Raw genomic sequence first — 13,940 nt, 5'->3', positions numbered from 1 at the left:
CACTGGCCGCGGCGGTTATCGGCGGTGAAGGCCTCCAAGGCACTGCTCCGCTTTTTGAATACTTGTAGCCTGCACGATAGGCTGTGACTTTACTGAACGCTGTGACTTTACATAGTAACTTTAATTTCCTGCAACTGTTCTTTATCCTTCACCTTTTTCTCCCCTCCTCCTTTCCTCCGTACAGGGTAGCACACCGGCTATTCTTCTGGTTAACCTCCCTGCCTTTCCTCCTTCTCCTCCTCCTCCTCTGAAAAGGGTGCGGAGCGAGGATACCACTGCACACTGTTTTAAGGAAAGTGAACGAATAAGTTCCAAAATCTCGTGTCCTTGATAGAGAGGAAAACAAAAAATCTGCAGGAACTCTGTCCCTGTGCCTAGCTCAAAATGTCTAACCCAAGCCTTCGGTTCAGAATACAAACTGTCAAAAATGCCCAATTGTGATCTGTTACTACAGCTAAAAGACATCCTGCAATGCTCCGAAATTTTAGTCAACTGTCTTTTGGGTACAGCATTGTGTCTATGACTGCGCAACGATCTTTGAACACAGTCCGTGGTGTGATTTCTGAAACAGATTTCATCCACCTCACTGAGGAAGAGATGCAAGAAGGGCTAAAGGATCAAAATATTATAATTTTATACCGTGTAAAGATCAGGACAGATAAAAAAAATCTCTTCGAAACATCTAGTTCTGACACTCAACTCCAGGACACTCCCAGAGTCCACAGAAGCAGGCTGCTTGAAAACAAATGTCCGTCGTTACATCCCAAATCTACGAAGGTGTTTCAATTGTGGAAGATATGGACGTGGATTACAGAACTACCGAGGTCACAAAACTTGCGCTAAGTGCACCTCAAATGACCTTGCTTCCGATTACTGCGAAGGAGCAGCATCTGAGAAAACTGCGAAGGACATCACCCTGCATATTCCAGGTCATGTCCCTCATGCAAGAATGAGAAGATAATTACAATAAAGACAAAACTAAATACATTTTCAAGGAAGCAAGACGACTGTTCGACGCGAAGAATACTTTCACCTTCTCTGTGAAAATAAACTTTGTTGATGTGCGCAGGGACGGTGCACCACACTGCTCTCCGGCATCTGACAAGGCCACGTTCACCTAGTCTATGACGGGGCCATCTACGCCCCAGGCAGTGACAGTGAAGACTTCTCTGCCATCTTCAAAGCAGGGAGTGCCGGCCGATGGGTCGGCCTCCCGCAATTCTTCCCCCCACTGGGAGAGACCTTGAACTCGGATATCCATGGCTTCGTGGTCGTCCAGCACCTCTGGTGAAGTGATAGATCTAACTCCAAGTCCGCCTACTTCGAAGCGGCGGAACAGCTGTATCGTGCTAAGAAAAAGAGAGAGCCCTGATAACGGGACCATAAAAGTAAATTTCTTCCATTTCACTCCCACTCAAAAATAAAAACTTCACTTTTGTGGATTGTTGAAGAATTAAAGTGGCATAACACAAAATTTGGGGTCAACTTTGTCTTTAGCTTTATGTCTTCAGGAGACCAATCTTGGTCCGCAACATGTATATACCTAAAAGCATTGTAAAACTTTTCGACGCGATCGCGAGCAGGCAAACACTCTCGGGAGACGTCGCAGTTGTCATTCAAAGCGCCGTCTCTGCTCACGAAATCAAACTTAACACAAAGCTTGAAGCGGCCGCAGTAAGCGTCGTCAGCTCCAAAACCATAACATTATGATCTGTATATCTTCTCCCACAGTTCGCATTAACAATCCAAGATTTACAAGGCCCGACCGATGAACTGCTGGAGCCATATCTAGTAGGCGGCGATTTTAACGCTCAGTCCCCGTTTTGGGGTTGCGAACACTGTGACTCTAGGGGCCAAGCAATCGAAAATTTTATCCTCACATGTAATGTCAGTCATTTAAATGCAGGAAAAGCCACATATTGCTGCCCAAGCACAGGAAAAATGGTTTTCGTCGCTCTAGTTTCACATCACCTTCTATTTTTAAAAATTTTAAATGGTATGTTTTGAATAACCCCCTAGAAAGTTATCACTTACTTAATGTAATCAGGCTCTCATCGTCTACTCCACGCAACCCCACATGACCAAAACACTCGAAAATCAACCTCGCCGACAGGTAAGATTTTACAAGTGCCACTCTGGAAAAAAAATTTTGTGAAGTTCTTAGCGTGGAAAAAATAATAAAAGGTTTACTCCATGCTTAATATCGGCCGCATCACTCACTATACCACAAACAACAGGACTCGTACAGAAGAAACACAAGCTATAGAGGACACAAGAATGCACATAGGCAAAAAAGCAAAACAAAGCATGTGGTCTGCTCTTGTGGTACCCCACTGCAGAGACTTCTTACTAACCTTCAAAAGGGCCAAGGCCAGAGCACGGTTTGTGCGCAGGAATGCAGAGGAAAACTCCTGCAGAAACATGTGTCATCAACAAACAGTGCAATTCAGTCAAAGAAACTGTTGGAAAAAGTAAATTCACTGGCCACCTTACTCCTTCCAAACTTTCGCTATTCGCAACACCCGGTACACAAACATTATTGCAAGAGCAGGACAAATATTGAGCGAGCTTTTTTCTCCAGTCTCAAACTTATCCAAATACACGAACACGTTTCAGAAACACCAAGCAATAGGAGAAAAGAAAGCTTCCCTTTGGAGGAGACATGCATGAGGACTACAACCAGCCTATCACACTGCAGGAATTAAACAGAGTAATATGTTCTGCTAAAAGAAACAGTGACAGGTCCAGACATTCTCCACTTCATTATGCTTGCCCATCTCTCTGCGGCAGCCGTCGAGGCATTGTTGAAATTCTTTACCAATATATGAACAAGTTGGAAAATACCTGAGGAGTGGGAAAAAACTGCTGTAGTATCATTCATTTCTGAAACCTGGAAAACCACCGACAAGTCTTCGCAGTTACAGAGCGATAGCTCTCATCACCGGCATTGCTAAATATTCCGAAAGCGTAATAAACATTAGACTGACCTTCGTACATGAACCTCGGAAACTGTTAGACACACATAGATGTGGATTTAAAAAAGCATGTTCGACCACTTGCCCGGCTAGAAAATACTATCCGGGAGGAGTTCGTCAACATGCAGCACTGTATCAGGGTTTTCGTCAACCTGGAGAACGCCTATAATACCATGTCATGTCCGGCATCCTCCGTGACCTAGCACAACTAGGCATCCGCGGCAGGATGCTGAACTGCCTGAATGACTTCCTGGCAAACCACGAATTCCGAGTCCACCTAAGAACAAGTCTGCCCATGACTTTCACCCAAGTGAATGGCGTACCCCAGGGGTGTATTCTAAGCACAACACTCTCTGTTGTAAGAATAAATTCCTTAGCTAAAGTAATACCCAAGTCTGTGGGTTATGTAGATGACCTACAGATAGCCTGCACTTCCTCCAGTATGTCAACATGTGAGAGACAAATACAAATCACACTAAATAAACGTGCTGTTTGGGCAGAGAGAAATGAACTCATGTTTTCGCCTAAAAAAAGAGTAGTTGTTCTCATTGCGAAGAGGTCTACAGGTCTATCTCAATCTATACTCGAACCAAAGCGCACTACCAAATAAACAAGAACAAAAATTATAGGCGTCACATTTGAGAAGAAACTCACATTTATACTACACATTACAACCTTAAAACGAAAGGACCCGAAGCCCTTAATGTATTAAAAGTGTTCTCGCGAAAACGGTAGGGATGCGACAGGGCATGCCTATTACAAATCTATCGCTCTCTGGTGCGCTCCAAGCTGGACTACTGGTGTTAGTATATGGTTCAGCGAGAGCATTTTACTTTAAATGATTGGACCCTGTTAGTAATCTTGGTCTGCGCCTTTCAAGTGGAGCATATTGAACATCCTTGGTAAATAGTCTTTACGTTGCAGCTAATGAGCCCACAGTAGAGAATAGAACAGTCGCACTGACATGGACATACGTCCTAGAAACCCGTTCTCTTCCTAAACATTTCTAGCATCCCATTGTCCCCAAGTGCTCGACTAAAAGACTATTAAAAAAACACATTTTATCAGGCCACTAATACTGCGCTTTGAAGATTAATGCGAAGAGTTAGTAGTACTAGATGTCCTACCGAATATTGCTCAAAGATATGAATATTTGCCGCCATGGTAGGGGCTCCCTTAAGTATGTGACTTCACACTGACACATGTGCCTTCCGAGGAGAGCGATCCACTTAAGTCCTTCCCCATGCCCAAGCTGGAGCATGCCCTGTAGCATGTTAATGTGCGTAGTAGTCCGAGAGCCGATCAGGTGTACGTGGCCTACCAACGTAATTAAACCCCGAGTACAAGCAAGCTCTCCTCGAAGAGCTTAACCGAGTCTAGGATGCCATGGTGACAGCTCGGAAGTTGTTGGTGATCAAACCCATTTAGAAGCCTTGCAAGGCACCACATAACTTATCCAACCTCTTTCCTATCTCTTTAATCTCTTGCATCTGCAAAGTAATGGAGAGCATGGTCATCACGCGATTAATGTAGTACCTTGAACATCACGACCTTTTGTTCCCTACATCGTATGGATACTCTCTGGACTACCTGCACAAGATGCACTGTTCCGCCTCAAGGAGGACGTCCTCAATCCTAACTTGGTGCACCCATGGGCTGTTGTTGGAGTCGACATAAGCAAGGCCTTTGGTGGCGTCCCACACCGCACCATCATGACAAAAACTCGTGGCCTTTTACTGAGAGGAAATATACACAACTTCATAGCTGGTTTCATAAAGGGGTGAAGCTACCAGGTCCCAGTTCGTCAGGACACCAGTTATAACTTCCCCAACTTAGTAGGCGTCCCTCAGGATTTAGTGATATCTCCATAGCTATGCACCAGCTACCCAGGCGCCTTGTGGACATACCGGGAACGAAGCACGCGGTTTATGCTGACGACGTCACCGTGTGGACACATCAAGGGCCCATCGGCGAGCAGGAGGATGCCTTAGAAAGAGCCCTTGACAACATTCACAACTACGTCACGGAGACTGGTTTGCACACTGCCCCAGATAAAACTGAGTTCGCCATCATTCACGGTGGCCGGTCCACGATAACCAAACATGAGTAGAAGCGGTCTTTTAAACTTTCTATTGGAAACCAACCCACCACAAGAAAGCCGGCTATCTGAATACTTGGCATGCACTTAGCATGCACTACTTGGCATGAACACTTTGCATGCAGTCTGTAGAAGCTGCCTTACTCCATTGAAGTGGGGTACACAGAGACTGCAGTAAGACCATACATTCCCAACCCGAAAGACTATTTCACTTGCCAAAGATTTAGCCATGGTTCCGTAAGCTGCCGAGGCTCCAAAACGTGCACAAAATGCGCTTCAGAAAGCACGCCTCTGAAAACTGCGAAGCAGCATTCTCCTGCGCATACTGTCAAGGCGAGCACCCAGCCTTCTTCAGGCCATACTTGTCGTGGAAGACGAAACAAGAAGTCATTGTATTAAAAACTAAAGAAATAATTTCCTTCTAAGAGGCGAGAACACGTATCAGAATGCCAAACTATTGTTCTTTAAATCTACACGCAAGCTTTGCCGATGTTGTGCGAAAGGGCTATCCATCACACCGGCCTCTGGCACCTGCCCAGACCTCACGTAATGAAGCTGCAGCACGGGTATTGTCGGCCCAGGTGGAAGTAGCTAACACTATTCCACAACCTCCAAAACAGGTCATGTTGCCTCTCGAGGCAACACTGGCGAGACCTCTGCCCACGAGTTGAGGTCTCGCACAAAGACCCACGTGCACTCTGCACGGCCGTCTTGCGCCTCTGAGGAGGTGATGCACACGAGCCAGGGTTGCTCCGGGCAGTCGACGTCAAAGGTATGGCAGAACTCCCTGGATCAAAAAAAGAGTGAACCCCCAATCAAGGGGTCAACTTTAATCTAATTTCTAGACGCGCATACGTAAAACAAGATGGTGCCTATAATGCACTGGAATTGCAGGCGACTCTGAAATAATTTCAGGAACATAAAGGAAATCTTACCTTCATTCTACCCTGTGGTTTTCTACTTGCAGGAAACCAACGTAGGTCCCCACCATACACCTGTACTAAATGTATATAAGACATTCTGCCATGACAGAGACCATACAAACAGGCTATCGGGAGGGGTAGCTATCATTGTGCAGAACGGTATAGCAGCCCGTGAAGCTAAACTACAACTAAATTACAGGCTGTAGCTGCCACTCTGCTTACACATAAAACTGTTACAGTGAGTTCTGTATAACTAGAGCCGCACCTGAAAGCTACCCACATTGAGCCTTATCTGGTTGTTTTGGTTTTTACGGACATTCCTCTCTGTGGGGAAGTAAAAAAAAACAGATAACAGGTCGAATTATAGAAGATTTTATTCTCAGCAGTAATATTTCTTTGCTGAACTCTGGAAAAACAACATGCTGCTCTCCAGCCTCAGGGAGAGTGAGCTGCTGAGAGGTGTCTTTTAGTTCGCCGTCTGTTTTTAACTATTCCAAATGGGATGTTATAGACAACCCATATGGTAGTGATCACCTCCCGTAATAATCGGTCTGATGTCTGCAGCGGAAATCATCCCGACAAAACGGTGACGCTGGAAGCTTCGTTTAGCTGACTAGCAACTTTTTAGATCAGAAGTCAGTTAGAAAAAAGACTTTTACAAAATATTGACATTGATGAAATAAATGAACACTTCGCTGATTCTATCTTTGCTGCAGCACACTTGGCTATTCCTAAGTCTTCAATAATGGTACGGCAAAATCACAAAGTGTTGAGGACACAATATTGCAAGGATGCAATGAAACGACAGAATAGAGCTTGGGGTATTTTTCGGTGGTACCCTACACACGAGAACCTAGTAAATTTTAAAAAGGCTAGAGCTAAATTTCGGTATGTCCGTCGTAGTGCCCAGAAAGCATCGTGGCAGAGTTACGAACCATCCCTAAACATTCAAATCACATAACAAAAATGTAGGAACAGGTAAGAAAATCATATGACAGTTCAGCTTTTGACAACACCTGCTACACGAACAAATATAAGGGAACAGTCAGCTATATCGAAGGAGCGCTTCGATGCAGTTTCTAGCTTGTCACAGTACACCCAGTCATTTCTAAAATGCAAAAACAGGCCGAAGAAGAAATGATCCTAACAAGTGGAGGTAGTAATGAACAATACGATGGATTAATTACCCTCCAGAAAAACAATAGGGTACTTTCTGCCGGCAAAATAACAGCTCCAGGACCCGACCAAATACAATATTAAATGCTGACCCATCTTTCCCAGTCAGCCGTAGAGGCACTTCTAAGATTATAAAAATTTCGTTATCAAGGAAAATGCCCGCTACCAGAAAAAAAGCTCATACTGTACCGTTTCTTAAAACCAGGAAAAAACCAACCTCTCCCAGCAGTTATATATAGACCCATAGCTCTTACTAGTTGCCACGCCAACACTTTTGAAAGTGTCCTCAATATAAGATTAATTTTTTTCCTTCAATATTGTGAACTTTTTGATATCAGTCAGTGTGGTTTTAAACAGGAATGCTCCAATACAGATCACTTCGTTCATCTAGAAAATACAGTTAGAGAAGCTCTTGGGCACAAACAATGCCGTTATTGCAGTCTTTTTTATTTACAAGACATTGACACAACCTGGAGGTACGGGATTCTTCAAGACTTTGCCGAGCTTGGCATCTGCGGCACGATGTTGAACTGCGTAAAGGACTTCTTGTATAACCGCTCGTGTCAGGTACGCCTAGGCTCTGCTGTTTCTAAGAATGTTATTCTGGCGAACGGAGTACCTCAATGATGTACTTTAAATACAATATTGTTCGTTGTAGAAATTAATTCTATTAGGAAAGTAGTTCCAACGACCATTATGTATTCTGTCTATGTTGACGACCTTCAGATATCAGGGGCATCCTCCAATATATCTACTTGCGAAAGACAAATACAGTTAACATAAAAAACTGGCAACATGGGCAGACATAAATGGCTTCCGTTTTTCCCCGCAGGAATCAGTGGCCTTATTTTTCTCAATAAAACTGGGCTTACAAGCTAATAGCACATTAGACCTAAACGAAACTGAACTACTTTTAGACCTGAGTCGCTTTGGGACGGTAAAATCTCATAAACCAAACCAAACTACCTTTAGAAAATGAAGAAAAATTCCTAGGCATAACTTTCGACAAAAAATTTACTTTCCGACCTCACATAAATGCACTGAAAAAGAAAGCATCGCAGTCTTTGAACATACTCAAAATCCTTTCATGAAAACAGTATGCTTCTGATTGGGTATGCCTTCTGTAAATTTATAGCTCTGCAGTACGTTCCATTTCAGACGAGGGTTGCAAAGTTCCGCAAGGCCATCGTACTTGAAACAACTCGACCCGGTGCATAATTTATGTTTACTTCTTTCAAATAGTGCCTACAGGACGTCGCCCATAAACAGTCTTTATGTTGAAACTGACACACCATCACTCACAGACATGAGAAGAAAGCTTCACATGCTCATACATTCTAAAAATCCGTTCCCTACTGAAACATGTCTGTTGAAAAATAGTTACAAAGTGCCGTCCTAAAGCACTCTTTAAAAACAAATCGCAAACTACCAAGCCGCTCCTTCTGCGTTTTGAAGAGATTTGCCAGAATTTCGGCGCTCAGTGCATTACCCAACACTGCGCTCAGACGAAAGGCACTGCCTCCATGGTACAATTTTCTGGTGATATGCGATTTCAATCTTACACAGTTTTACAAAAAGCAGCTCTGCAACAACATATACTGCAAGAATTTCTAGTACTCGAGGAAATATACAATGGTTTCGCGGACTTTTATACTGATGGTTCAAAAAAATTAATATCTATTAGCCCAGCTAATCCACGATATACAAAGCGAAAAGCGAGATTGGGGTCTCCTCTGACCCACGGAGCCGGTTTTGCGCCTTTCATTTCGTGAAAATGAACGGAGTTAGCAAAGTTGTCAACGCCAATAAACTCTATGAACGCCGTCGGCTCACTTGTTTTGTTGGGTATTTGATCCTTTTGCCGCCGCTTAGCAAGGCGTGCCTCTCGTGATTCTGGCGTATTAGCCGCTTGTCTAGCCTTGCAGTTTTAATATCTTCGGTGCTTTTGAGCCAACTCCCACGCTGCCACTTCTGGGTCTTCTATTCCTTCCGTAGCGAAAGGTCAGACGACGGAGGCAGCGCGCGGCGGCGATGACGGCTGCGGCAGGAGCGGCCACCTGCGCTCCACGTGTCGTCACTCGGTTTCACGGTCAGACGACGGAGTCAGCGCGCGGTGGCTACGACGGCTGCGGCGGCAGCGACCACCTGCGCTCCGCGTGACGTCACTCGGTTTCGCGCATGCGCGGCTGTGGCAAATCTGTAGTGTGGCTCACGCGAAGCCCGGTGTTGAGGAGCCTAGTGAAGCTTTACGCTTCAAAACGGACGGCTGCGTAGGAAGTGCAGTAGTACGAGGGTATGAAAGGGAATTAGGACTTTCACAGTGCGCATCTATTATCACAGCCGAGTGTTACGCTGTATGCCCAGCCATAAGAAAAATACTAAATCGTAACCTCAGAAACAGCAATATTTACACCGACTTCCTTAGTTTACTTACAGCACTCCGCTCTAGCATTGCAATCACTCCGATGCTCTATGACATATCATGCACATCATAACAAAAGTTATAGCTCAAGGAAAACATATAATACTTTGCTGGATGCCGACTCATGTCGGCATTAAAACAATGAGAGAGCAGACCTCTCCGCTGCACATGCTCGTAGCAAGCAAATAAAAGAGTAAATATTCTCTTTAAAGATTGCATGAACTCTGTACATAGTAAAATAAGAAAAAAATAGCAGTCCACTTGGGACAGTGAAGCAAATAACAAAAATACTCTTTGTAAAATCAGTTCTAGGAGATTGGAAGTCCTGCAGGCACTGAGAACGTTTCAAGGAAGTGATTATCTGCCGTCTCCGTATTGGACACACACACCTCACACATAATTTCCTACGGACAAAACAAGAAAAGCCCAAATGGTAAGTATGCCAATTTTAGCGAAGAATAAACCATGTTTTATATTTATGAAAAAACTTCAAACAATGAGGAAAAGCATTTTGCAGTTTTTTACAATGACCACAGACCATTCCACAACATATTACTCTTAGGTGAAGACCCAATTGTTTACATTTCACAGGTTTTAAAATTTTGAAAGAGAGGAGTCTTAAACAAATTGTAGATCTGACAATATTAAGTAACCTATAACATAATATGTTTTACCACACCTCAGTCAATTTCTCATTCCTGATAATAAGGCTAAGGTCATTATTCGATTGGTTGGGAGCCTCAACATCCTTGCACAGCCAATGAGGGTTGCAGAGGTTACCCGGCTTTCTTTACGGCTTTTGCAAATGTCCTTATTTAATGTGTCTTTTTTTGGCATCACTTAGTTGTAAAACTTACATTTTAGGCTGTATACATCACCGATCACTTTTCACAATTTTTATAAAATTCTGTAGAAAACAATTATATACCTTGTGCTTGGCTCATGATGGCTTTAGCTGCCTATGTGCTATTAAACACAACACAACAAAAGCTTTTCTCGTCACCCACATTATGCACGCAAGAACATATCATCCTGTTAACGTTACGCAGTCTCGTGCTTGACCGCTTACTTAACAATGCCAGACGCATCATCACAGGACTTCGAGGTACACACGCTTTGATGCGCTCAAGAGCTTCAGCAAGCTCAATGACCCTTCAGTGCTCCCCGACATGCGCACCCACTCGCAGCAAACGAGGCTTCGTGGCACAAACGCCGGCTGCAAACACTATTGCTCCTCGGGCACCATGTACACACATTTCACACTTTGCCCAGCAAGGCGCCGCCACAAGAAACCACGCCACTAACTGAGGGGAACCCGTTTCCACTACATATCGATGCGAATCTGCGGATGCGGCGCGGGCTTACTTCCCAAAACTGAACGTGTTGTATACACTCACGCTGCACTTCCTGCAGACGGCAGCAGCCACACTTGGTATGCCACTGCGTGGTACGACCAGACAACAAAGAATCAGAGCCGATACTCCTATACATCGGCAGGAGCGCCATCCAGTACCTGAGCCAAGCTAAGGCTATCTTAGACTAAGTGGACTCTGCTCTCGCACTTTTTATCAAACTGACCCCATTCACCACCGTGCGTGCGCGAACTCTCAAGCTGCCAACCGGGCATGCGCCAACGTTCTTTATATGGACCCTATAATGCAGAAGATAAGGCATAACGCATGCCGGCTTCGCTCGCGCGGTCGCCATGTTACCATCCATTAGGTCCCCGCGCACTTCAGCATAACTGGAAACGAGAAAAATCATAGATTATAGGAAGTGCTCATCTCTCTACCGTATTAGCCACAGCTTCCGATACTTCTCCTCGCTCCGTCGCTAACACAGCTGAGGTTGCAGATCTGATCGCGCAGAGGCTTGTAACGAAACTATGAGCCGCCTTCCTCACGGCTCTGGGTAACCCCCTCTTTATACCTGCGCTTCCCCCGTCCTGCTTCGACGGATTCAAACATCCACCATTATTAATCTTTTCTTGTATAACCGTTTTTACTGGGGTGGAACAACGCCACCTGTATCTGGTTCCTGCTCGACGTGCAACTGCCGTGCTGATATGAAGCACTTGTTCTGCGAATGTCCTCTGTGCACACCACCTCACCTTCGAGCACTGGCGCCCTTTAAGTGGGGACCGTGGCCTTCTTCTATCGGGACCTGGGCCTGCCCCAATACCTTGTCTCCAGATCGTGTCATCGAGCTCTGGCGGGAACTCCTCGTGTTCATCCAGGACTCAGGGGTGTCACTGGTCGGCCATCGGCTGCGCAACGCTCCCGAGAGGCACGCAGCCTCCACCTTGCTGCCTCCAGGAAGTTTTAATAAAACGGAGGCAGCCTTACCCCTTCTCCTTTACAACACCCTTTCATCATAGCGCCTTCGGCGCATTATAATGTGGAATATACGTGGTTTCAATCAATCAGTCGGGTGAATAAAGCACGTACTGAATCTATCACGGTTACTTATGGCCGGCTACAGATCTGTAACTGCAGCCAAACGCCCATCTTTTTCGGCAAAAAAATTGAGGGGATAGGTAACGTGATAGCGTAAGGAGTTAATTTCTATATATAGAGACGGTCATTCTCTACTTTGCATTCATGGATTTCTGGGAGTCACCATACTCCTCCTGGTGCAGGGGTGCGGCTAATAAGCAATCCGCCACTTCCCTAGATGGGGGGTGCTCCCATAACCTTGAGCCTTCTGGGCCTTTTGCGACACAGGTTGTTTTTCCGAGCAACCAGTCATTAAATTAAATACCACCTGCCATGGTAGGCAGTTTGCTAACAATCCGGTTGGCAGGATGTGATGATGCTGTAAGGTCATGAGACCTCCCTGGCCCACGAAACTCCATGGTTGTTTACTGGGCACCACCTGCCAGACGAATGCCCGTGATTTTAGAGCGTAAGCCCATACTTCTAGCGTTTCGGGATCCAGGGTTACGCGTTATAGCGCAAATCGCAACCTAGTGATTGCCGTGGTTGCCGACGTGGTTACTTAAAGGAATAAAATAACACTTGAAAAAAATTTACTGAAAAACACGTATATGTTGCTTACAAGGATTCAAATATGACTCGAGCAAACAAGATACTGGGCGTGCGGAGATGGCGCAGTACAGGAGGAAAAAGTCTCGAAATCAAAAACTACAACTGCATGCAAGCATACTCCTTTATTCCTTCCCTTACGGCGCGGTTCAGGTGTCCAACGATATATGAGACAGATACTGCGCCGTTTCCTTTCCCCCAAATACCCAATTATTATTATTATGCAAGCACATTTTATGGGCTTCATTCATACAATTTGAAGGAAAGGACATGGAATAAACTCTCGCGGGAGCTCCGGCCACACAGCATATTTATTGCTGCGCAGTCAGTGGTTCTTTGAGTTGACATAAACAAGGAGAGACGCAGGCCTGCGACTACACAAGCAAAACAAGATTAGCTATAAAAACCTAGACTAACAACACACACGGTAGGAGGGCAGTTGAGGGAAAGTGTTCGCCTAAAGTGTGGCCAACGCATAGATTAATATGTTGTCACTAGTGTCACGGCACCCTTCCTGAGTTGGATGTGTCGCGTCGACAACCTGCGGACGAAGCTTTGCTCTCCAAGGGTAAAGAGTTCGCTATCTAGGTAGCCCCTAAACGCATCGATGGAGAGACGGACGTGCTAGCATCAGGAACATGAGCCGCCGGGGTTGCCACAATTATACGTCTGCATTCCTATTCTGCCAAGGGATTGGGCCGATGAACCTCGTCAAGAGTCGCTCGAACTTCCCGCGTGGTTTTCCTTCGCGCGACACAGGGATGGAAAAAGCGCGTGAAGCTAAACGGCGGATTGTCCTAGCCACAACACAGTCTTCAAGGATATGTGTTTGTGGCTACACCTGACCGCAGTTTATGCAGCGCGAGTTTGGAACCACGCCCCAGGAGTGGAGCCTGTCTTTGGTGGGGAGCACGCCCCACTCCGCGCCACAGGAAATCTCTCACCGCGTGCGGTAGGTTGCTACAATGGGCGTCTGCCCACTTCCGGTCAGGCGCGCACGTCTGGCAAATGGCCGCAAAGGGCCTCCAAAAGTATGGATGCGGTCATGTCGCGCCTAGCCCCGTCTGGAAACGTCTATTGCCGAGGCGGCGTAGAAGGCAAGAGGAGTGAGCGCCGTTGGTGCGCTGTTCCCGAGACCGCGCGGTACCAGGACCCGCCAGCTATTTCCGAGCCAGTATAGCAGTAAAGGCCGCCCCACATAGTCCAACTGATTCACAATTTCTGCTGTCCATTTTACACCCAGCCCCCGGCAAAAACCATTAGACCGATTTCGCAAAGCGCACTGCGCCTGCGCGCGCTTAC

At 45.7% G+C, this 13,940-nt stretch overlaps 1 pseudogene; it reads left to right on the top strand.

The window, feature by feature from the left end:
• The window catches only part of LOC144118790 (uncharacterized), a 43,623-nt pseudogene extending 31,652 nt beyond the window's left edge, over positions 1-11,971 (top strand).
• Positions 11,972-13,940: the final 1,969 nt, after the last annotated feature.

This window comes from Amblyomma americanum, chromosome 1, assembly GCF_052857255.1.
Source record: "Amblyomma americanum isolate KBUSLIRL-KWMA chromosome 1, ASM5285725v1, whole genome shotgun sequence".
NCBI classification, from domain to species: Eukaryota; Metazoa; Arthropoda; class Arachnida; order Ixodida; family Ixodidae; genus Amblyomma; species Amblyomma americanum.
Note: the sequence above shows the minus strand (reverse complement) of the source record. Positions and strands in the feature narration are given on the sequence as shown.